Raw genomic sequence first — 27019 nt, 5'->3', positions numbered from 1 at the left:
TACTCCGCTACGCTGCTCTTATCTTCTGCCTTAGAGGGGAAATGGCTTTAAATAAGAAATTTTATTCATTGAGGCTCATGGATTCCATACGTAGCCCGGTTTTTCCAATGCTACTAGATTCCAGTCAGGTTATTTCCTCTCATCTCTCGAGGAGAAACGCTCTGTAGCTCGCGCCGTACTTTGATCTCAAGAACCTTTATGTTTCGAGCTGCACGACTGAAGTAAATAACAGAAAATGTTCTCTATTGTTCAGGGCAATGTGGTCGCATTAGCAGGAACTGTTTTGTCGCTCCACATGTTTTAAAGTAAAACAAACCCCAAAAAACAACTACAACTATGATCTTTTCTTTCCTAATGTGACATACAGCTTCTCGAACTAGAAAATATTAGGTGATTATTAGGTAAGGAATTGACTGGATCATTGTCGTTTACTATTTGCTGTGATCTCAAGTAAGTGGCATATTGTATGTTTTTGATTAAAGATTACAAAGGCGCATTGATTTTAAATAATAATGATGTCCATAGATAAATCATTTCTAATAAACACTGCAATACTTCAAATGAAGCTGAACTCTGAGAACCCAAACGAGCTTGTTTTCTTCTTCAAGCTTCAAGCGATGTCCAAATGTGCCGCGCCAAGCGTTATAAAGTGCGAAAAAGCATACTCATGCCCCAGACTGAAAAAAGATCCTCCCGGTATTTCTCTCGTAATTAATACTCCCACTTTTTCGACACATTATCACTGCAAAATGGATCCTGTTCAATACCCCTGAGAAGAATCACACTTTGGGGAACAATAAGTCCATTGATTGATCTCTGCAAAATCCTAATCTGTGGCAGGGACGTTAAACAGAATGGATTGATTGATTCCCGGGATTCCCAGTCGGCCAGTGCTAGGTGGTGTAATTTTCTAGTTAAGCGGATCCCTCAAGCCTCTTTTGTAGCATTTGTATGCCGTTTTATGTTACCTGAGAGGCCTTTCTCTCTCTCTCCCTAGCCACTCTCTCTCTTTCTGTCTTTCCTCTTTTGGTAATTCCATCTGTGGTAATTTGATAAGAGCTGGACCGGTCGCTACAATTCAACAGCTGTGGTTAAATCGCTGGTGGTCTGGCTCACAGTGGCCTCGCCGGCCTTACTCTGGGCACTTAACCTGTGTCATTGTGCGGAATGCCTCGCGATTCGTCCGTCACCCAATCCGTCAGCAATGAATAATTTTCATGGAAGGTGCACTTTAATTACTTTCCCATTTAAATGGCATTGCGATGGCCTATCTAGGTCATTAATCTCAGTGAGGATCCTGTTGCAAGCCTTTTATTGCTGGCAAACGAAGCCCCCCAAATCCCCCAGAATCTTCTCTGCTTGACTGACTGCAGACTCCCTGCAGCCACTGCTCCAGTGTGTCCTTCTGAACTGGCCACTGTCACGGAAGTGAGAGAGACAGACACAGAAAAAGAAAGAGAGATCTACACTTGTCTCTCAGCATGAGCGAGGGGATGGAGGGGAATTTTGCCAACCACCTTGAAGGGACCTGTTGGATTGAAGGTGAGCAGGACTTTCTAGCGTCCAACAAGTGGAATCAATTGCAACTGGCTGTTTAGAGATTTGCCAGATGAACCGTACTTAAAAGTACTTATTATAATACTAATTTGCAACAGCTTTATGTTAATGTATTTGAAAATACTAGTTAAATTTAAAATAATTGTTTTGGTTTAAAAATAATTTAGAAAATCCCTAAAATCACATATTGTGTCAGAGCAAAGAATTAAATAGATAAAATGATAAAAAAAGTGAAGTAAATACATATTTTGCTGGTCCACTTTATATATATATATATATATATATATATATATATATATATATATATATATATATATATATATACGTATATATATATATATATATATACGTATATAAATATACGTATATAAATATATATATATATATATATATATATATATATATATATTTTTTTTTTTTTACAAGAAAAACTATTTCAGTCTTTCTGCTTCGAAATTACAGTGTGTTGTTGTTTCTTTATACTTATTTACTAGTATTTAGAGTAAATAATTTACTCATTTTTCATCATTTTTTTCAGTGAGAGACTGAGGCAGGTATGAAAAGCATACCTTGTATGTATTTGGGTTCACTTCATTGTTCTGTGTCACTTATTCAAATTTCCCCTCCACCACCCTCTTGCTCAAAGTCATCTTTTCTCTCTGTCAGACGAGCGGATACCAACTCACTCAATTATTTAGATTCCTGTGAGGCAAGCAACAAAGTTTTCAGACATGTCCCCCCCACCTCTTTTATCCCCTGCTTTTGCCATCAAATGCGTTGTCTCTATCTGAGCAAACGAGTATCAGACACTTTCCAAATTAGCATCAATCTTTTTGGAGTTCCAGGTGCCTACCATGCATAAAAGTTGGAGGCTTTAGTCTCCTTGTAATTGTCACCACCTTCTGAACTCTCTGAGACTTTTCACCTGAACGTCCTCAGATGTGCCGTCAGCAGAGAAATATAAATTGGAACAAAAATGGAAGCGTCACATAGTGCTGGTGGCCTTCATGGCGGGTGGTTATTAATGGCCAGTTCTAACTGACAGGCGTTAATTGAACATTCTGACTGGGTAATTCATAGAGGCTTTGAGAAAACTGTTTCAGCTCACAATGAGTCTGATGTAAAGAGGTTATGAGGATATTTTAAACCCAGAAGCAGTCAGGCACTTCTGAATAGGGTATTAGCACATGTTTTTTCTAGCATGAAGACGGAATAAAAGAGGTAATCTTATTTTGTTTTAAATATAATAATACTACATTTATATAGATATCTATGTCCATTCTAAAAAAAAAAGAATTGTTAAAACACAATGCGACATAGGAAATAACAATAGCTAGTATAAACATATAATGGATTTATATACTTTTTTTTTTTTTTTTTTTAATTTATGACTCCATTTAAACTTTTTTATTTTTTATTTATTCATCATACTATTGGACTTTTGGACACAACCAGCATGTCAGGATATGTATTTTAACTGCTAAGCCACAGCTTCAACCTGACACATTATTTCGCCAAAAATGTTTGAAAAAAATTCACACATGCACACATTCGCAAATACAAACAAACACACCTGTGCCACTCTGTCCTCCTGTTTACCTGCAACACGTGTCCCTGTGTTAGGCTGTTCTGGGGTTAGAGTGTTTCATTTCCTGCTGCAGAAGGGTTGAATCATAGGGGAGGTACTGTGGTAGTTTGTGACTGAATTGAGATGTGTCAGCGGTGCCCGAGACCAGCTGCCGCAACCTACCACACTCAAGAACAAACTCATCGCCTTAACAGCTCACACTTAAAATGTGTGACTGTCAGAGAGAAATTGCGTGCATGTGCATTTAAATTGTGTGTGTGTGTATGTGTGTGTGAAATACAGCTGTAGAGCGGCAAATCCTTTAACCCTGTGTGCCAAACTGAACAGCGGACTGGCACATCTGATATCGTACTTCTTTAGAGCAGCCTTGTCAAGCTTGTCAAACACTCATGGAATCATACATATACACACATTTTGCTGATAAGTAAGGAAAGGATCCTTATATTAAATGGTTTTCTGGAATTCCTGACTGATTGGTCAATAGCATTTGGCTGAAAATTTGTTCCTGGCAACCTAAACTGTGCTAGTTTAACATCTCTCACATTAAGTCTCACTTTTTTTCTCACATAATAACATAAATTCAGCTTAAATCAATATTTTATTAGTTAACATTAGTTAACAATATTAGTAAACATGAAGACTGAACAATACTTCTACAGCATTTATTAATCTTAGATAAAGTTAATTTCAGCATTTACTAATGCATAATATTAAAATCACAAGTTGTGTTTGTTAACATTAGTTAATGTAGTGTGAACTAACATGAATAAACAATGAACAACTGTATTTTCATTAACTAACATTAACCTGTTAGCCTGCACCAGAGCGACCTCGCACTGAACGATCTTTGTTTGCATGTGTCATTGTTTTCTAATAGAATAAATGAAACGGGACAAAGTTAATCTTGACAAACTTTATATCATTCTGAGGGTCTAAGCCTCAAGCATCGACGACAGATCGCTGTTTTTCGATGGAAAGCTTATAAGGAATGAGTGGCACAAATTTGCTACATTTGTGTAAGCAGTACACATCCAAACACGCAGAGTAAAAAAGCCGTACGTACCTTTATCATTGTAATAACGAGCCACAAACGCATCCACTGCTGAAATCCCAGTTTAGTTAGAGAGGTAAGGGTCCACAGAAAAACATCCCAGCGAGCACTTTTAGTCCAGCGAAACAATAACGTTGTAATAAGGATGAATATTCCTTTGTTTACATTTCATTTCTTCAGAGAGTTATTGTTCGCGTCCGTTATGGAATAAATTACGCTCAAAAACAGCGTCTTGGTGGTAAAAAAACAAAACGATGTTGTAGAATACGGTCTTACAAATATAATGAGACCGTCTACGGAAAAAAAAGTCTCAGAAAAGCGGAATATAGATTATTTGAATTTGGCGCTCCCTCCAGCCGGCAGTGACGCTTCTGTGACGCACGCTGTCATCTGAGCGGGGCACAATTTAGCGATCTGCTTTATCCATAAAAAACTGTTTTTTTTTTCTTCTACATTTTTTATATGTGTGTGTGTGTGTATTGTGTGGGGAATGTGGCCGTGTCTGCATGATTATAATCTGTATGGACGCACATCAGCGTGTTTATTAGCGACTCTATGACGGCTATCATTGTGATTCATTGATCAGCTATTATTGATTATATGGCCCATCTGTTTGATTATAATCTGAATGGAAGCACATCAGCGTGTGTTTACTGACTCTATGACCATGTCTGGCAATATCACTTCACGTCTGGCAGTGATATTTATCATTGTAATAACGAATAACGAACAATACTTCAGTATACATACTATATACAAAGCATTTTTTTCTATTTTTTTTCCTTTTTTATTACTCAAATAATTATTTTTGTATTTTTTAGTGCTCAAATAAATCTGTCTATTATTTTATAATTGAAAAACTATGCAGGAACATGTACAATGACTAAAATAGCTTGTATAATTCTGTAATCCATTTGGTGGTTATTTTTCCTCAAACAGGGGGGTGGGGGGACCATAAATAGTTTCAGAAAAAATATTGCAGGAATCTCATTTTTCATGGTATCTTCTTCAAATTTGAAATATGAACACATGAGACATGTGGCTTTCGATCCATTACTTTTCTGGATTGCTCCAGGACTTATTTCATGTATTTGTATATGAAATAAAAAAAACATTCAGTGTGGAAAAATATTTTTCAAGGGACGTCAGTGTCTATAACTTTTTATCTTTTTGAGCATTATCAACTCTGGATGATAGATAGTAAAGCCCAGAGTCTCTTCTTTCAAAAGATACCTAATTTGTTTGTGTAAGCACACTTTGTCACAAACTGTTACCATTTTAATTCAGGTAGGTTATTTTCACCTGCGAGGCCACAAATGGGGTTGAAGGTTAACAGGTTAACCAAGATGAATAAATATTGTAATAGAAGCATTGTTCATTGTTTGTTCATTTTAGTTAATACATTAACTAATGTTAACAAATGTGTTACCAAATTACTTATTTATTTTAGATATGTGCCCATATTAAAAATCTGTCTTGTACCAATAAGCTGATAATTATTTTCATTTAATGGATAATATTTAAATATAACACTATTTTTATTATAAATAAAAAAAATAAAACAATCAAATCAGTCATGGTACATTATATTGTACAGTATGAAAATTGTATTTGAGACATTTTTTGATATTGATTTAAATCAGACTAATCGTAATATTATAAAACATCATAGCGTCCCTTTTTTAGGGACTGGCCCTTTTTTACTTGATTAAAGGCCTAAATATGATGGAAAAGTTTTCCTTTTCCTCATTATTCTGTTGTTCATTGTCTCATCAACGCACCGTCTCCTGTGGAGAAGGAAACTAATTATGTCTTCATCCCTTCCTGTTCACACCTCCTCCTATTCTCTCCATTAGCCAAAGAAATTCTAACGAGTTTTAGTCTAGCTACTTTTGGCATGGGAATAAATGAAGGAGAATATAAGCGTTCAGTAGAATAAAATAGAAAAAATAAACATTTGTTCCACGATTGGCACCTGCACAGAATCGTCAACTTTTTTGACAACTTTTAGCTGTTTTCTAAGCATAACTTGATTTTTCATCTCTCACACCTGCTGGTTCTGTAAGCTATATGTGACGGTAACACACACAGACACGCACACTCTGCCTCTCAGCCATATTGCTCTGGTGCCTTTTCATCAAAGCTCCAGGACGATATGAGGGCCATCTGCTCTCCTGGCTTTTAATGTTTATAGTATAAAAGAACAATAAAAAGATTACAGCATCCACAGACTGAGTGAGAGGAATCTATTCGGCAGACAGATGGGGAACACAGCTGGACCAGACACCATAAAAAAAAAGGGGTAACAGGAGGCAGAGAGGATGCTGGGATGGCAGATAGTGACCATCAGCTTTGAAAAACTTATTTCTGTCTTATCCAACAGCAGGTGTTCTATCATTGCAGTGGACAGGAAAGGCTTGCTGCTTTTTGTTTAGGACAAGCTTTGTTTCGCCACAATTAAAATCATCTCTGTTACTTATGATATGGGCCAGGGGGCTTTTCTTTATCTTTTTGTGTCCATTTGCGTCCTTTTGGATTAGTTACCATGGCTCGGCAATAAGGAAGGTCTGATAGGCCGGAGCCAGTGCGAGAGTGTTTTGGGCCAGTTGAAATTGTCACAGACCCCCCCAAAAGGATGTTTGTGTGTGTGTATATATGCTGTAGCTATATATAAAGTAAAAAAAAAATTAAACACCAAAAACAAGCAAACTGTAATTAAATAAATATATATTTTTTTTATTGCTTGCTTGATATATGAAATATTTAAAACATTTTAATTAAACATTTATTTAGCAAACATAAGCAGAATATGTTAATAAATAAATACAAATATATAAATCTATTTATTTATTTATCGTTTTTGATATAGAAAATAGTTTAAAAAGTTTCAAATAAACATTCTTTACCAAAAACAAGTAAAAATGTTAGCATAAGACATGTAAGTTTTTGTTGTTATTGTTATTTTTTTAGTGGGACTATTGAAAATATTGTCAGGGCAAGTGCAAATCTGAACTTCTTTAAAATCTATTTATTTATTTATTTTATATAGAAAAGATCAAAAATATCTTTTAAATACACTTTAAACTTTTAAACTTTTTTTTACCAAAATACTAGCAAAAATGTTAATAAATCAATAAGTGCATTTTTGTTTTTGATATAGAAAAGATAGAAAGTTTTAATTGAAAAGTATTTACCAAAAACTAGCACAATGTAAATAAATGTATCTACATTAATCTATTTCAGTCAGACAGATATGTTTTTTTGTTGTTGTTTTAGTTTTTTAGTGGGGTCAAGTGCAAATCTGAAGTTAAACAGAAATAAAATCTCTCTTATTTTTGAGCCCTGGTTATGAAAGCCAAGACACTTTAGTTAAATATTTAGCCTCACGTTTGAATTTGTAAATGGTACCAAACAAGGGCATTTGGCATAACCATATTGTACTAACAACCATGTGGAATGTACCTGTGCAGATTTGTGTAAAAGAACAATTTCAGACTCAAGGGAAATGCTCTTTTGTTGCTTTCTTACGTTTCCTTCTGGTTTATTTATAGAACTCATTCCTTTGATACTTTCCTTTGCTGAGAGGAATGCGATTTTTCTTCCCTGACAGTACAGAGGGGAAAAAAAACTGAAATTGTGAAAATATAGAGCATTTTTCCCCTGCTTTAGTGAAGAGCACGTGCCCACTTTCACATGCCGTTAAAACAAGACAAAACACAAACCGCCACCTTTGTGTTGCATTGTCTGTTTTTGCTGACCTTTCCTCTCTATCTGCAGAAAAGAAAGGACGGGGGATTCCGTGTGGTCTAGACAGGTGTGTTTCCTCTTTCAGAAAGATCACAGACTGTAAACAGGTTAAGCCCTTTATCCCTACCCTCGGTGACAGATGTGAACACGATATATGAACAAGTTGAAAAAATTAAAAATAATTAATTATTTAAATGTATTATATTTCATAAATTATTCACTGATTTAAAAAAAAAAAAGTATTATTCATTCCTTTTTAAACGTGGCTCCAAAAACAGGACTTGCAAGTGTCTCTCAAGTTTCTGGTTGCCAAAATGCCATAAATATCCCCCATTCAAAGGGAAATATAAAAAAAAAAAACTTTCCCTCTATCTTTCTCTCCACCTACTAGTTTGTACTTATTTGAACAATGACTGAGACTTGGTGTTACGAGCACTTCCTCTGTCTGACTGCCTCTTCAAGATGAATCGCTTTTTGTATTCCCCAATTGTAAGTCGCTTTGGATAAAAGCGTCTGCCAAATGACTAAATGTAAATGTAAATAAGTATGGCAACAAACAAGCTTCCATACAACTTATTAACATCTCTGATTCCATGTTTTCATGAACCTGACCACCCAGTCTGAATATCATTGATAGAAATGTCTCTTTAGGCAGGTGTGGGAACAGCTCAGGGGCATTGAAGGGCCTTTCTTACTCTTTTACCCCTAACTAACGGGAAAAGAGGTGGCTCTGTTTAAATGAAGTGAAAACTTTTCCTATTTGCATAATAGAAAAGCAGCATCCTCCAATTAACTGCTGACAAAGTGGATTTAGTTCCCTTAAGAAAACAAGGCGAGAGCACAAAGAAAGGCCAAAGCTTCGTTCTAACCGTCATTGTGCTTGGAAAAGTTGGGGGCGGACTTGATCACAATTTATTCAGCAAGCACTGCTCCTGGTCCCACACTTATGACCAGGCTCACCAAAAATCGCCAATTACAGTAAAGCTATTCATTCCCCACATAGTGGCAGAGAAAATAGTAACACCTGTTAAGTTGTTACCCGCTAGAGTGGCCTGATCTATGTCTGTTTTTCTCTTGCTCCGTGTTCATTGTTACCAGGACCTGGTGTATGTTTAAAAGCCACAAGAGCTACAGTGATGGTGGTCTTTGTGTTCCGATTGGCCCAGTCTGAGACAGGGGGAGGGATTTTAAATTTGAAAGGCTATTGGTCTGGTTTAATAGTGAGGGATTACAGTAATTCAAGCCAATAAACAAAGATCAGACGAGAGCAGCTTCTTTTTTAAAGATGTGTACTTTGATTAATGATGCTTGTGTTAGGCGAACCACTTTTAGAGACAGCGCCATTAAGAGTGATTCACGGCATCGGTTGCTGATTAGTTCCATATGGACGGAGAGTTCATTTGACCGGAAATTCGCAGACATCTTTGTTATGTGTGCGTCGTTCTGCGCTTCTGTATTTTTAGGTATTGTCCATCTTTTCCAGGGGGAAAAAGCTGATTTTTTAATCTAAGCGGTTTTGAATCTGACTATTTTCTAGACTTTAATCAGACTTCAAAGGATCCGTGAGACCTCTCTATCCCCCCTCCCCCTTACGTCTCAATACTTTCCACTTGCTATCCTCTCAAACTTATAGATGTACAGAGGGTGACAAAGAGAGCAGGAAGGGTAATGATTCATCTTACATGCGCAGCATTTTATTTGACTCGTCTACGGTTGTGACGTTTGAAGAAACCCGCAATAATGTCCACCGCCAGTCGGCAGGGGAGTCTGGCTTTGATCCTAAATTAGAAAACATTATCCATTTAATGGAGCAATTTCAGCAAGTACCCTCAATAATGACTTAATGACACAAGGTATGTTACCTAGAGACCACCATATTTATAGGACTATTTGCGGAGTTCTTCAAGTGAAGTAGCTCAAAGCCGACCTGAGCTGCACTTTGTGCTTCTGATGGCCAGTCATTTCCTAATGTGATATTTCAACTATTTTTTCAGTAGTTTACTATGATTTCCCCCCCCACAATAGCCTCAAATATAAATAAATAAATAAAGTAAAATAATAAAGTATAATATGAAAAGTATAAATAACATAAAATAATTTAACATTTATGTGTGTGTGTGTGTTTGTATGTATGTATGTATGTATTAATTAATTAATTTATTTACTTCCATATGAATTACTCCTTTTTAACATTTTAACTTAATGTAATACATATTTGTAAGTCATACACAAATGATACTGGTTCAAAAAAAAACATCATGGCACAGTTTTTTTCTTAACAGTATGCATCTATTTGATTTTAAATAATCATATTGTCAAAATGCAATTATTCTAATTGTGAATAATTGCTTTTATTCAGTTAAAAATGTGTGAATGTGAAACTGAAAAAAATTGGTTTTATTGATAAATGTATAAATCTGGTTACTGTGTATAAATCAGTTTATTAGTACTATTAGAGAAAACTGTTTCATGTATGATTGCCAAAAATGTTTTACTCTACATTTATTATTTTGTTAAAAATGTGTAACCCAAATTGAAATTTTATATGCAATTCAAATACATAAATCTTAAATTTAGGTCTAAATAGATTATATTGCAGTTGATCATACATCATTGTGGGGTTTTATGAAGTCAGACAGTTTAATAAGAAGCTGTGTTTCTCATAAAAACTGCTACTATAATAATGAATAACATAAATGTACTCGAAATGTGGAGTCCGTATCTAGTCCATTAGGAGAGATGGGCTTTAAAAGCTCACTTTTATTGTCTTCACTGACTCTGACTACTATGTTAATATGACTCTGAGTTATTATGGAATAATGACGCTAGTGAAATCTGACACAGAAGGCTTTCACGTCCTAGACCTATTAAAAAACGTCAGATGTGTTTCACTGCATAACTGAAAACTGGTACGGTGACTGTTTGCAAAAGCTGTGCAAAAACCAGCGACATGGGAATAAAACATTGTTTTGCGAGTTGAGGATGAGAATAAAGATAAGGCTTTCACATGCAAACTAGTAACATCACATCAAAATGTTGTGTATCCAGAAATTATAATTATATATGCATACTCATTTATATCAGTGATAGCTGGTATGTTTACCTCAGGAATAGCTTCCTACCACACACAGGTCAGAGTTCAAACTACCCCGCTTAAAAGAGACCCCTTCCAGCAGTGAGATGAATGTTGCCACCGCTTTATCCATCAGAATATTGTTATTCTCATTTCATAAAAGTACAGAAAATAGGATTAGGGGCCAGCTATCCTGGGGGATGAGAGTCAACTGGCCCTCTCTTTTATCTCTGCACTGCGCTGGGAGCTTGGACTGCTTACAGGCACTTTCAATTGGAGCGATTAAGTCGGCTGAATCTGCAATGTACAGAAAGAGATATGGAGATATGATGGGACACAGGGAAGAGACAGGGGAATATGCTTTGCCGTCTGTCATCTGAAAGCCATGTTTGAGTTTCCTAGCAAAACGTTTTGGCCTAGAAAGCCGAGAATAAAGAGAGACATGAAAGAGAGAGGGAGAAAAGATCTAAGTTTAAATAATGGGGTCCAACAGATCTGAGAATACATTGAAAAGATAGCATTCAAGATTGCATTTAAACAGCGGTAAACAACATTTGGGAATTTGGGGAGTCATGAAACAAAGATTTATGATTTAAACTGATTAAGAAATATATACACTTTTTTACACTGTTTTATGGCACAGTGATTTTTGCTTATTTTAGTCATTTTATTAAAATTTTAATTCAGTTTTTATTTTTGTGTCTTCTATTTCCATTTTAATTTTAATTTTTTTTTTTTCTAATTTTAAGTAGTTTTTTTGTTTTTGTTTTTGTATGTCTATACAATTTGCATTTTTTTATTTAAGTTTTAGTTATTTTTAGCACATCAAGCTAAACTAAATTAAAACAAAATATATTGCCTTAGCAACTGATGACTGAAATAAACAGTTTTAAATTCCATTTAACGTTCAAATAAGATCACATCTAATTAAATAAGATCACATACATTATTGAAATATTATATTAAACATAAATGTTAAGTATTTTAATCTGTATAAATATATATATATATATATATATATATATATATATATATATATATATATATAAAAGAGTTCATTTGCAAAAACCGATAACTCCATATTGTTTTCAGAAATCACTTTTTTTTATTGCGCATTCCAAGTAATATCAATCAAACTGCTGTTGGGTTGTTTTGATATAAGTAATAATAAGTAAGAAGTAATAATAACTAAACAAATACAGGCAATTTACAAAATCTAAGTTCATTGAAAGTTTATGTTTTTTTTTTACATATTAAAAGTTTGTTTTATAGCAAAAGCAGATAACTCCAACAGTCGTTTTTTGGCAAAAGCAGATAACTCTACATTTCCTGTTTTAGAGTAAAAAAAACCACACTCGTTTAATTGTTGTAAACAATGTAGATGCCTGACAAACGTTGTTGTTATTGTGATCATAGATTTATGGATGCGATTACACTCAATACACAGAGCTTTTCCCTCACCATTGAAACACGCTGCTTTTTTAAGTTTCCATGAAAACATTTCACCTTTTATTTTCCTTTTACATCCTGAAGAAGATATCACAGGTTCACCAAGTTCGTTGAAATTATCCATCCTCGATCACTTTAGTCAGCTTTGACGAAACTCCTCTCAGCTAGCATATCTTTTCAAAGTGTTCAGTTGTCACCTGACCTGAATATAACAACAACAAGGGCGCTTGTCTGCTTCTGCAGTAAAACGTGAACTCGAGATGCCTCGAAAGTGGACAATACAGCCTTTTTTGACAAATTGTGTTTAGGGTTCAGATCGCGCTATATGTACAGAATAATGCACAGCAATCAGCTCTTTTTTTTAAAGTGGCGTTTATCAGTTTTTGCAAATTAACTCTCTCTCTCTCTCTCTCTCTCTCTCTCTCTCTATATATATAATAATTTATTTCTCTTAAATTTTACTTGTGTAATAATTTAATAAATAAAATGAAAACAAACAATTTCATTGTCTTAGTCTTGTGTACTCTATTGTATCAGTCATGTTTATTTACATGAAATACACTGTATTTTTTTCAAGATTGCCTGTGACTTAAAACAAATATATTTTAATTTCATACAGTTTTTATGTTAAAATATTGATTTATTTAAAAAAAAAAAACTACACATTTTTACTAGTCTCCTACTTTTGGACTGTATTATATTTTCAAGGTTTCCTGTGAGTTCAAAACTAAAATGTTTTTTCGATTTGACTCATTTAGTGGGAAAGGGTGTAAGAGGAGAGTTTGGTAAACCACGGCTGAGTAAGAGAGAGCTTTGTTTTAGCTTGTACAGGATCCGTCAGCAGCGCTCAGGTTCTCACACTAAAGTGAGCCAGATGGATACTAGAATCCTCTTCTCTTCAGACAGAGAGAATAATCAGCTCTTTCTCACTCTGATCACCCTATTCTCAGGCCAGAGAGAACAAAACCGAAGAGAAGAATAAAAGCACTGAAATCAGCTTGCTGCATAGTATGGTTCCCTCGAACCTCTGGTTCCCAGAGGCAGATGTTAATTGGGCCATGAATCATCTCATTGAGACTAATGTAAACATCCTGGTAATTGATAACAAATCATCATTACAAGTGAGATCAAAACAGATCTACTGACCAACCACTAAAAACCTCACATAGTCATTTTTTTCTAATAGGAAAGCCTCATTAACAAATCTGTTTGTTTCTTTCCATTTCAACTCGACATTAATCACAATCGCTAACAGAACAGAGCAGTGGGTCTTTTTGGGCCTCATTATTTGTAATCCGATGGACCGTCGCCGCACAATAATATCGTAGGCCAACAGAAGCAAGACCGTTTGGAATAAATTTCAGGAGGTAATACATCTGTAAGCACCGACAAGGGCTTTGTCTAAACACGCTTAAAAAAGAAAGATGTGGCGGCTTTTCATACGCAGAAGGGATTCCTTCACGCTGGGTTCTGTGCGTCTGTAAAGAAGACGTCAAGTCCAGATGAGACATAAAAATGATAGGGCTGTTCACCTGCAATGACAGATACAAGCAAACAAACACGATCCGCATCCGCATGACTCAGAAGTCTTGTACAACGTTCGCCGCAGTGGCAGACGAACAGCTGGTGTTGGTGTGCGAGTGTGTCTGGAATTAGTTTAATGTTAGTTAAGATGACCTCCATCAAAGTCTGTTCACCGCAGTGCAGATGAACAAATCCAGACGCATCTCTAAACAAGCCAATTGTAATGTTGAGTCATTCATTTTGTCTGACTCTAATAACAAGGATTCTGCTCACATGCAATTTGTCTGTTCACACCGAACACGAAAGTAGGGCGTGACGCGACACGGTCAATCACAAAACACAGCCAATAACAGCAGTTCTCTCTTTGATCGCACTCATACAGCTGAAGAATGCAAACTAAAAACACATACCACATGGGATGCTCTGTGGAATTGGATGGTTTTGTAACTTAAATGTCTCTTTTCGTCCATGTTTGATACATGAGGATTTGTACGATTTAGTGATTTACGCATGTTCAGTTGAGATCCAGAGAACCCAATGCTATGTGTAAAAATAAAAATTGGCCTTTTAATAATAATAATAATAATAGTTATTATTGTATTATTATATTCAAATCCTTGTTTACTAATAAAGCAAGATCCTATTTTACAATCAAATTCATTAAACATATTTATAATAATAACAACAACAAATTATTGTTAATCACAATAAAAATCATTTGTAATTATTATTATTATCATTATTATTAATCATCATCATTATTATTAGAAACATATTAAAGGAATTTGATTGAAAATAAGAGAATCTTGATAAGAAGAAGTAGTAGAAAAAGAACAAATATTAATATGATCATCATTATTATTGTTGTTATTAGTATTAGTATTATTATCCTAGTTTAATATAATACATTAAGATCCTATTTTGCTTCAAATTCTTTCAAAATGTTTATGACTTAATCAACATCATTATTATTAGAAACATATTAAATTAATTTGATTGTAAAAATACAATCTTGATGATAATAATAATAATAATAATAATAATATTCTTTTAATATGTTTGTGACTTAAATGTTAATATGCTTTATATGTTCCTGCGACACACACAAAAAACAGGCAAACGTTATTGAATCTGTAACCCTCTGTTTAAATGGTTAAAGAGAGTGTTACTTAAAATAACCAGAACTAATATTAGCAAGGTTATTTCGGATCCAGCTGAACACACACACACACACACACTGAGCGGAAACATACATGTGTGTGTACTCAAGGTTTGGTATGTATCTGTTTGTTGCCAGGTGTTTTTCGGCTGAATGAGTGCCTATATGGCATGTAAGTGTGCAGATATGGTAAACACAAAACCTGAACGAGTGCCACCGTGTATCTGTGTGGAGTATTGGTGACAATAAGCAACCTAAGCAAATGTTCTCTCCATCACTTGCAGGATAACAAGAGGTCATTAAAGAGAGAGAGAAGGGCAAGTGCGGGGTCCACACTGTTGGTTGGAAAATAAATTAGGCCTCTTTGTGGAAGGAAAAAGTATTTTCTTTGTTTGGTTTTTAGGCCCAGGCAGCCTTCTCTGTTTTTCATTTCATATTTTCTCTGGCTACAAGCGGAATTGGAGTGTTTGTTGAACAAGAGCAGTTCTCTCTTACCCTTCAATCTCTCATCTGTCTCTCTCTCATTTTCTCTACCTCTCTCACTCGCTTTGATGCCAATTTGGCTGGAGCGGAGCATGTCCAGGCTTTTGCAGATGTGTCCCTCTCCCTGCCTCTGATTGCAGCGTTCAGGCCAAATAAAACATCGCATACAAGCCTATCTCTCTCTCTCTCTGCCTTTCTTCTCTTTCTCCTCATCACTCATCGTCTTAGAAAGCATCCATCAGAATCGGAAGATCAGAAGAAGTGAGGAGGAGATTTTTGAGCCAAGTAGAAAACGTAAAATGAAACTTAAAATGAAATACAGATTTATTTTATATTTAATTTATATAAAAAGAAAGGTGTAATATATGAATCCTGTATGTATATATATATATATATATATGTGATGTCAAATGATTAATCGTGATTAATCGCATTAAAAAAAATAAATAAATAAATAAAATATATATATATATATATATATATATACATATATATTATTATTATTATTTTTTTTTTTTTTAATTCAGAATTAGAGCATCTGTGAGTCTAATCTTATCATATTTGGGTTGTGTGATTTTGACTTTCCTCATGTGACACGTTCTGCATGTGTTTTTTTTTTGTTTTAAGAAAGATCAATGACTGTGATGTTTGGTTTAGTCAGCTCTCGGTGAGTGACTGACCCTTGGCGATCGCACAAGCTTTAATCAGAGCCATGCATTTAACCAGTGAAAATACAGAAAGCGGAGCGGTGCATTTGGTTCCACCCATGTGGACGGCATCCAAACCTGTGATTAAAGAGCATATGAAGTCTGATTAATACAATCGTATTGCTGATGACAGACGCTTTGGGATAATAAATTGCTATTTACGATAGCATCATTTTCCAAAGTGCTTGTGGAGTTTAGTTTGAGATTTTAAAATGTACTGTTCAGTGCAAAATATATGACTTATTCAGTGGAGAAAAAATCCTTTACTTTTGTTATTCCAAACAGAATGACACTTTCTTTCTTCTGTGGAACACAAACGGAGAATTTTTAAAGAATCTTGCTTGTTTGTTTGTTTCCATACAATTACAATGAATGCAGAGTACAGTTTTCAAACGCCATACAAGTCTGATAAAAGCCATCTTTGGGAAAAAAAAAAAAAAAAAGTCATGGAGGTTTGAAATGACACAAAGTTGAATAAATTAAAGGATTTTCATTTATGGGTGAACTGTTTCTTTAAGAAATAGTCAGAGGAACTCAACTTATGGTAAACCTAAGATAAGTGGCCTTGAATGCATGTAAAATCTAAAATAATAGCTTTTGTTATGTGCCTCTGACACTGAAAAACCATCAGTTTAAAGCACAGCTTGTTTGGTGAATAATCTTAGCTTTTCGGTTCCGCCGCAGCTCAGATATGCAATCAGCACGGCGTGTGAGTGTGAATGTGTTGCACGGGCCTGAGGCTTTACTTTGACATTTCACTGAGATGAGAAGGTTGAGGTCCTTCTGCCTGTTTAGTGAGCCCTTCAAATGCGAATCGTCACGCAGCCTCCGCTTTATTAAGACAAGCGATAAAAAGCACAGCGCGTGTTAACACTCAGAGAATGTCTTGTAGTCGTGTAGCTTCTTGTATAGCCAAAGGTCAGGCTGGCAGCAGATAAACTGGAAGAGTGGGCTGAAATTGGCCTCTGTCCTAGGATGTTCATCCCTCATTTGGATTGCGTTGCTTCTGGGGTCGGCTGTTCGCTCCAATGGGCCGTGTGGTCGGGATCATTGTATGAAACGCCCAGTGAGAGAGGGGTCTGTGGCATATTTTTATGATTACATCACAACCTTTAACCCCACCACTGCTTTCTGTGTTCCTGCAAAGTCTGTAATTAGAGTGAAGATTGTTTGTGCACACGTGTGTGTTTGTGTGTCTGTGTGTGTGCCTACTTAACCATATTTTGGGAACACATTTGTGAGTTTAACCTGACCTGACCTTCTTTAAAGATATTCTCATTAGCAAAAGTGGTATATAAAAATGTAAACTTATAGGCTACTTATTTCAGCTTGTTAAAGATCAATTTAATTATATATATATATATATATATATATATATATATATATATATATATATATATATATACTTTGTATAGATAGATAGATAGATATATAGATAGATAGATAGTTAGATAGAACTAAACTTACTTAGTTTAGCTAGTTACCTTGACGTTTCTCATTTCTGTTTATTTTAACTTGACATGTTAAAATAACTAAAACTAAACTAAAATGAATTTTTAAAAAAATAATAAAAACTAAATAGAGACATTAAAAAATAATAAAAATTACAAACAAAAAAATTACAACATTTTAAAAGTGACATTAGAAATAAAATATAAAAAAGGGTATTAGTATATCAGTGACAGTGAGACTGAAATACCAGTGGATAGGGTTAGAGTTATAGTGAGGGTTAGGATTATATTGCAGTATTTATAACTAACTGTAAATAAAAACAATAGGAATCTATGCAGTGTCCCCATTTAGATAGCTAAGTCAACGTGTGTGCGTGTGCATGTGTGTGTGTGTGTACACGCTGAAAGCACAGGCCTGTCTGAGCATGTGCAAACTTCCAGTGAAGTCTAATAAAAGCCTCCCAAACTCAATTCCATATTTTCAACCTTGTTATTTCTCCAGAAATCCAGATCAAAGATGTTTTATGCAACCTCAAGCATTTGATTTTGATTGGTGATTTGCTGGTAAGTCACATTGGTGGCTCGTGGCAGCAGGTGGGGAGTGTAATGTCAGAAGCGGTCTGAGGGTTTCTCCTACGGAAGCTGCGGTGGAGTTGGGAATTGAATGTGGAGCGCTGATGTGTGTATTGCGGAGATGATGAGGTGCTTATGGCTGAGGCCATCACGCTTGAGTGGAGGGGATGCTGGGTAGCCGGTTAAAATCCAGAGTGCTGTCTTTTCTAGTACATGGGAGTCAAGTCATAATCACACCATTTCTATTTCTTCTCTCTTCACCAACAGCAGAGACTCAGGGATGCACACAGATGTCTCGTATTCTCTCCCTTAACCATTACTCATCTTAGGAAATGAGAACATAATTCCGCCGTTGCTTGTTTTGTAACGTCTCTGTGTTGATAAGGGTTTCTCATTGCGTTTATGACTGTTATCGTCCAAATCTTTTTTGCTTTCTTATTAAGTCTTACTGACCAGATGTCTGGGTATTTGTATTACAGGAAATATGAAATAACAGTAATACACTACAAAAATCTAAAAGTAAGGGGAAACTTTTAACTGTGCAGTACGAATCCTATTTAATATACAGTGAGGCACAAAATACATTCAAGGTATAAATGACATATAGAAGAAACAAAGCTTTGGGATTTTTAAAAGTGAGAAAACAAAGAAACATTATGATGTAAAATGAACACAAACTATTTCACATTCTGTTTGTGGGTTACTAATCAAAGAAACTAAACTAACGCTCAGAGAAACTAAACTAAAGTACAAACTATATACTAGGACATTGTGTTTATTTTTTTAAATTCAACTCTTGAATAAAATGGCTATGCTGATAATACAAAGCCTGATAGAAGCATTTTCATTAGTGATCTCTGACATGTGCACCTCACAGTGTATGGAGAGTGGCAATCTTGGGTCAGTAATAGTGTATGATTAAATGTCAGTAAATGAATGGTTCTGATGCGGGTCAGGTGACTCTGTGTGTGGGGTCAGAAGGTGCATGGGAGCAGTGATGGCTGATAATAGGCTGCCACTGCTGGACTCTAATTTGTAATGTGAGGAAGTCTGGAGAGGGTCTTCACCAGCTTTGCTTTATCAGGCATTTAAGCATCTGCTACACCACTGAATGCCATTCCAAACTTACGACAGGCTCGCAGCACAAGACAGCTGGGCTGTTTATATGAACCCGTGGATGGTGAGACATGTGATCAAGGGTTATGTGATCAAAATACTGAAAGAAGCTGGATTGTCAGATCACACCTCCTTCAGGGATATTAAATAAACCTAAAAAACCTTCTGCTGTTTTTTTGTTTTGTTTTGGCCATTACATTTGACCTCTGAGTAAAAATAAAACATAAATAAAAAAAATAATAATTATATATATATATATATATATATATATATAAATTTGAATTCATTATTTGAATTAATTAATTTATTAATACAAAGAAAGCTGGATCAGATCAGACCTCCTTCAGATATTGGAGTCTCTGATAAATCTTTGTTTTTTTGTCTGCTTCATTTTTGTTGTTGTTTGGTTTTATTTTGTTTTGTTTTATTGGTTTGATTTTGCCATTTACATTTGACCTATTATTTATTTATATATATATTTTTTTATAAATTTGTCTTCATTGTTTAATTAATTAATTAATTTATTAATTAAAAGAAGCTGGATCAGATCAGAACTCCTTCAGAGATATTAAAGTCTGATAAACCTTTTTTCTGCTATGTCTTGTTTTATTTTGTTTTGCTGCTTTCATTTTGCCTCTGACTAGAAAGAAAATGTACATTTATTTTGACTTTATTATTTTAAACTCTTACTATTTATTTAGCTTGCACACTCGCTCAGAGGGAGAAAGAGGTTTTCATGTTTTTTTTTCTTTTTTCTTTTGTGTGTGTGTGTGTATTCATTTGTTTTTGTCCTAGACAGACTTTATATTTTACATTGTGATGCTGTAATTTATATGTTTCAGAGCTTGTCCTCATCTATAAGTGATTTTAATTAGTCATTTTTATCAATCGGCTCTGCCAAAGTCAGACTCCAGAATGAACAGCCTTTCTGCCTGGGTACAGTAGCAGCTTTTGAACTGGATTCTCTCTACACTCTCTATAGGAGAGTTCAAAATCCTGAGATCCAGCTATCCTAATAGCAAAAACACCCCTTTGCAGCAGAGGATGTGTCATAAGGGACTCTCATAAGGAATTCTTGCCATTAGTATTCAAGAAGGACTGAAAGTGAGGAGGGAGAAGTGGGAAAAAGCTTTCAGCTTTTCAAATATTCCAGCAAAATATAACAGGCTGTGAGACGAAAATGTTTCGGTTGCTTTCATTTACATCATTTAAAGAAAACACCAAGCAAACTAGACGTGACTAGACCCAAAACTTACTTTATACTTTCAGATTCAGCTGTAAGTGTGAGTTTCAGTGGCCTTTTCACTTCTAAAGCCTCTCACGGTTTGCCGAAAAGCTCGGGCTTTGATCCCTGAGAGAAATGAAAGCGTTACTTAGCAGCTTGAGCGGTTCCTGTGTGGAGCACCAAATCGGAGCGTCCCCCTGGCCCCGCTCTAACTGAAAGTGACAAAGCTCTTGGTAACGGTGGTTGGAAAGGCACATTTCTGTTTGGTAGTGTGCAGCGGGAGGACACCGGGGCTGGGGGTCGAGGGACAGACAGCGAGTGAGAAAGAGAGAGACAGTAAAAGAGAAAACCTTGTCACGGCAATTCTGCCGGTTCCCTCAACATTCATCAAAAAGGCGGGCCATCATCTTCCAGCTACTTTATTTTCTGAATCACTGAGCCTCTACTGACGGAGTGAATTCTCCTCTTCTTGCTTTCTTTCCCTTTCTGGCTTCTGTCTCTTTATTTCTCTCGGTTTTGTCCTCTCTTTCTCTTTCTCACTCAGTCTTTCTAATGCTTGCACTCAACTACTGTATATGCGCTATCAACAGACTGAGTGAATAACCTTCACTGTAAGGCCAGTCCCAGCGCACACAGCCACGAGCAAATGATGATGTACTGTACATCAATGGTTTTCAGCTGGTTTTACTTCAGGACTCAGATTTTACATTGGACAAAATTAAGCAAAAACGTCCGTAAATGTATATTATATATTATTTATTTATTGATTAGAATTTAATAATATTAATTAATAGTTTTTTTAATATTTAATATTATATTATTTACACTTTTATTTGATTAATTTTACTTTTTAATCTAAATTTGTATTAGTTTATTTATTTAAAAGTATTCAGCAGTTAAAATTATGGGTCAAATTCTGTTAAAATAAATAAACTCAAAATTATTTTCAAAGTTGTTAAGCCCATTTAACATTTAACAGCATTCTCTCAGCTTTTTTATGTTTTTATTTTTATAATTTTTTTTATTTTGCAACTTGTATAAATTACACACACACAATCTCATGTCTGAGACTCATTTTGCCGGTTAGTCTAAATAAGCACACACACACACACACACACACAGAGACCATTTTCCTGGCCTAGTGAAGCAGTGGCAGACAGGAGGAACAAGATTATATTCTCCTTCACACACACACACACACAATTTGTGGTAGCCAGGGGCAATAATGAGGCAGATCTAACACCCACGCTTTCTGTCTCCGTTCACATATTCATTTACACACTCTCACACACCGGTTCAGCCTCTCCTTGAGGTTTTTTTATACTGCTCCGTCTCTTTCGTGGGCCTTTTTTCTTTTCCGGCTCAGAGTCAAAATGTCAAGCTAAGTAATGTTCATTACGTCAGACCTCGTTAGTGTCTGTCCAACGAGAGCTCTGTCGCCGATCTCGATGTTTTCATAGGGCTCTGGAAAAGCCGTCTGCGGGAGGCCCTGCCCTATTAAGGCCCTAGCGCTCCAGCCGAGAGATGACCGTAAATATAAAAAAATATCCACCTAACGACAGGAATCAGTAGAGAGGAAGTCTAACCCCCCAACCTGGCAGTATGTCTGCAGCATTTCTTTAGTTATGCATCAAACTGCCCCACATTTAAAGCCACGTTGACTATTGTACCACCTTTAGAAAGATTCAAATGTATCCCTGCTACTTTTTGTGCACTAATCATTTTGTTTAGGTTCTTTGCTTTTACTGAAAAAATGTAGCTGGCCACATAAAATGACAGATTACAGCCAAGCCAGGTTAGTCATAAGTAGCACTGGTATATTTGTAGCAATAGCCAACAAGACATTGCATAGGTCAGAATGATACATTTTTCTTTTATGCCAAAAATCATTAGGATATTAAGTAAAGATCATGTTCTATGAAGACATTTTGTAAATTTCCTACCATAAGTATATCAAAACTTAAATTTAAATTAACAATATGCATTGCTAAGAACTTTATTTGGACAACTTTAAAGGCGATTTTGAATGTTCAAAACCCATCCTAACAGTTTTTGTGCACTAATAATTTAGCCAGCTTACGGCCTAGCAGATTCCTCTGCCGAATGGTAGTATCAGCAATCGATCCCATCGCCCACCTGCTTTACAGCAAACCAGTTAGAACCACTGGGCGAACGTTACATTGCCTCATTAATATTCATGAGCCGGGCTGATAAGGTTTACAATGTGTTTCTCAGATTGTTCCTATGCCCTTGGTTAAAGCAAAACCTCCATTCTTCGATCTCAGGCTTCTGTCAAAGAACAGGAACTGCAGTGCAGCACTTAAGAACGTGTTTGTGGCACCGTTTCAGTCGGCGTCTCTTGATAAGCGCTCAAAGTTATTCGATAGTTTTGAGGTGGATGAAAAGAAACCGTGGACGTGAGAGTGTCAGCCTTGACTTAAATGGCTGGATAATTAAAATGCTTCAAAGTTAATACTGCGCAAGCAAAGCGGAGAGAGAAAATGATTTCTGTTATATAATGCCATTCTAGCGCTTTCAGAAATTCTATAAACGCCACAGCCAGCCAACAGAGGGAAAGAGAGAAAGGAGCTGAGAATATATAAAAACATCCATGCATAATGTATCCCTAATGTATTCTAATGCAGAACATGATAGACGCTTGCTTCTGCTTGAATTAACTTACGCATTAGGAGGCTCAAGAAGGTCACTAATATCTGCTTTTATGTCACCCAACCACTGCACACAAAACGTGCACCCCCCCCCCCCCCCCGCACAACTGCTTCAGGACAGACGGAACAATTATACGATTTTCTGCTGTGCTAGGCCCCTTTCGTGCGACAAAAGTGGGAGTGGGTTGACTCGCTCTGAGGTAAGCATGTCATTAATGGTTGTTATAGGGCAGTGGTTAAACATACCACGGGGAAGGTGCCACGGAGAGGGAGTGAGGGACACATTTCCTCCATATTAACACTGAACTCAAGGTCTCGCTTCCAGCTCGCAGATTCGAGTCGATATGAGGGCTGTCACTGCGCTCGATTCTCAATTACCCGGCTGGTTCTCAGCGGAGCGAGGGGATGGCAGCCGGTCCTGCATTGCTGGAACGCAAGACTGCAATTTATGATGAAAGTTTGGACTTTGGCTTAAATTATATCAAATTTGAAAAAAAAAAAAAAAAGTTTTTTTTTTTTTGTGTGTGTGTTTTAGATTTCATGAGAGGGATGTATTGAAAGTTATGGGACAAATAAATATATCTGTGGGCATATCAAATGGGTTTTTGCATGCTGAAGATCTTTTAAAAATTAAATGGTTGTTTGTTCTTAGAAGAAAGTTCTTATTTTGATGTCTTAGACCTCATAAAAAATTGCTTGATGAGAGCAGTTTTCTAGCCTGTCTAGCCTAAAATCTAATTTTTGTAAAAAAAATCTTTTTATTTGTTTAAAACTATTAGTTATAAGTGAAGGGACACATTATATCTTGGTATTATAAGTTAATGCCCAATATTAGCTTTTTATTTATTTATTTATTTATAATAATTATCGGTTGACATCATAGGCTATATTTAATTATTTATTCTCATTTCCTTTATTTTTTACATTTGGATTACTTTTAGTAACACTTTTAGCAAGATATCTAAATTAACTTGCAGTAGTTAAAATATTTTATATATATATTTCTTTTGATAAAATGATCAGTTATCAGCCATAATTTCAGTATAATTATCAATATTGGGCAGAATATCAATTTACCTTCATACACTACTTATAGATGGCCTGTAATTTAACAGACTTGAACTAAAAGCCTCAAAAGTCCGATTTGGATTACTTATTTCTTATTTAGAACTTATTTCTAGTTTCTCTACAAATACGTCCACTTACTATTATTTGACTTTATGGTTAACAAGTGGCCACCACGGCTTGTCAAAACTTACAAATGTCTTTTACCTCAGGGCCAAAGTTTAGTGCTTTTACAAGTAAACACATGTGACTAACAGATTGACTCGTCAATGGAAATGTGCCTCGGAGACCTCAAAAGCAGCTTACGTGTGTTTGTATAGTGTAACTAGATTCAGAAGTCAGAGGGTGTGCTGGATATGGAAATAGATATACAAGAAGAATAACAAGAAAACACTTCATGTGGGAAAAGTAACTCCAGAGAAACAGTCACAACTTTTATATCCCAGATCAGGTTAAAAGGAGCGAGGCTATTACTCCAAGAGACAGTCAAGCACCTCATACCCACTACTACAGAAGAAGCAGTCAGTTTGAAAGGGCCAAAAGATCCAATTACTCCAATACAACTGGTTCTGTGCCGTGCAAGTGTTCTCTTTAAATTGCTATGTCCTGCCTGCATCACCCCACTCCTCATGGGTAATTGACACTCTCTGCATACAATGAATGTGGACAGAGAGGAAAAACAAACACAGATTCTGAGACGCTCGGACTGCTTTGACTACAGCTGAAAGTAGGAAATCATTCCTGTTCAAAAAAAGCCAGCCTCTTCATCAGCACAGTTTCCAACCGAGGGAGTTTAAAACACTTTGAGTATGTAACATCCCTAAATGCATCACTACGATTGCTGTGGTTTGGATTGAACAGCCTCGTAAGGAGAGCGAGGATTTTGGCTGCTGTTACAAATGAGCATGTAGGCCGGCACAGTGTGGTGTGCGTTCATGTCTGAGTCGGTCTGGCCAACCTTCAGATCTGGATGGGAAATTAGATTGTTTTAGTTGGATTGCACTAGATATGTCAAAACACAATCCGACTGTGGATCTGTGCTGCCTATCTGTGGTCCTGTAATGAGGTTTTAGTCCTGAATCGCTCATTACCACGAGGTCAGCGCAAAACAAAATCCCGGGTCAAATGAGGTTGTGACCTTGAAACTTTGCCCTCGATGGATCACTGGGCACGATACGGAGACGTCACTGCTTCTCTGACTCGCTCCTGAGTTAAATTCCTCCCGAAGCCTAATTCTCTTTTTTCTTCCCTTCTACTTGAGGAAGTCTTTTCTTACTTTAACAGACGTCCATTGAGAATGGACACTCATTAATGACGTATGCATGAACGCTACATTTCCATGCACTTCTTCCAGAAAGTCCTTATCCGAAGGTTACCTTCGAACGGATCTTATTTCTGAAGGTATTAAAAACAAGGAATTTAATTTGGGTTACCCACAAGCTTCTCGTTTTAAATTCACACAGCATTTGGAAATAGTATACCGAGTCAACGTACAAAGTGTGCAATAACTTTGTCATTTAAAGAAAATTATGGCACACTGGAGAAGAAACTGTATAGGAGGCACACGTGGATCAAGAAGTGGTGCTAAAGGGAGGGAATAAATGAGACGCTGGGAAAGTCAGTGGTGGGGTTAGGGTACATTTCTCTAAAATGCGCTTCCGCATGTGTCGGCAGAATTAATTTGACTTAATTGACATTCATAAGCCAGACGTTGCAGTTTTACTCCGACTGGGATAAGGCTGTCTGCTGTTTGCTCAGTAATTGAAATTTCCATTATGAGGTGTAAACATTTAGCAGCCACCAAGTGAATATTCATCAGCAGGAGCAGTAGTGACACGAGATTCTGTCTGTTTGCATTTGTGCCAGCCAGGTACTGAATTTGCATTAAAGCAAGGGAATAGGTTTTTATTGTAAGGTGCTGTTCGCTCAGTATGAGGTTGATTTGCTTTAGGTTCTTTTATCCAAACACCATCTAATACGATAAGTAATATTGTTCCCTGTTATTTATATGTTTTGTTAACAAGTGTTTAAAGCATTATCTTAAGTATAGCTCATTACTTGGCTTCCTGCAATTGAACATTTTTAAAGTTTACATTAATGTAGTTTTATATTGTAAGTATTACATGTAAATCAATATAAAATATTAAAGAGATAGTTCACTCAAAAAGGACAATTTTGTAATGATTTACTCACCCTCATGTCATTCCAAACCTGTATGCGTTTCTTTCATATGTTGAATTCAAAAGAAGATATTTTGAAGAATGCTGGTAATCAAACAGTTGATGGCCCACATTATGTAAGTCAACATCTGTTTGGTTCTTCAAAATTCTTTCAAATATCTTCTTTTCTGTTCAACATAAAAACAAGACTTATACAGGTTTGGAACGACATGAGGGTGAGTAAATGATGACAACATTTTCATTTTGGGGTGAACTATTCCTTTAAGCTTTGTAGAGATCAATGAATTAATTAATAAAATAAATAAATAAAATGCATGATATCCCTAGTAAAAATATACTAAATATACTAATATAATATACTAAAAAGTATTTGAAATACATTTATTTCATACTAAGTATAAT

At 35.8% G+C, this 27019-nt stretch overlaps 1 protein-coding gene across 2 annotated transcripts in view; it reads left to right on the top strand.

The window, feature by feature from the left end:
* The window catches only part of LOC306843905 (ephrin type-A receptor 7-like), an 83470-nt gene that overhangs the window by 35219 nt on the left and 21232 nt on the right, over window positions 1–27019 (top strand). The gene's annotated exons all lie outside the window — the stretch shown is intronic.

Source organism: Barbus barbus (assembly GCF_936440315.1).
Source record: "Barbus barbus genome assembly, chromosome: 24".
NCBI classification, from domain to species: domain Eukaryota; kingdom Metazoa; phylum Chordata; class Actinopteri; order Cypriniformes; family Cyprinidae; genus Barbus; species Barbus barbus.
The sequence above is the reverse complement of the archived record's forward strand: the minus strand, read 5'-3'. Positions and strand labels throughout refer to the sequence as shown.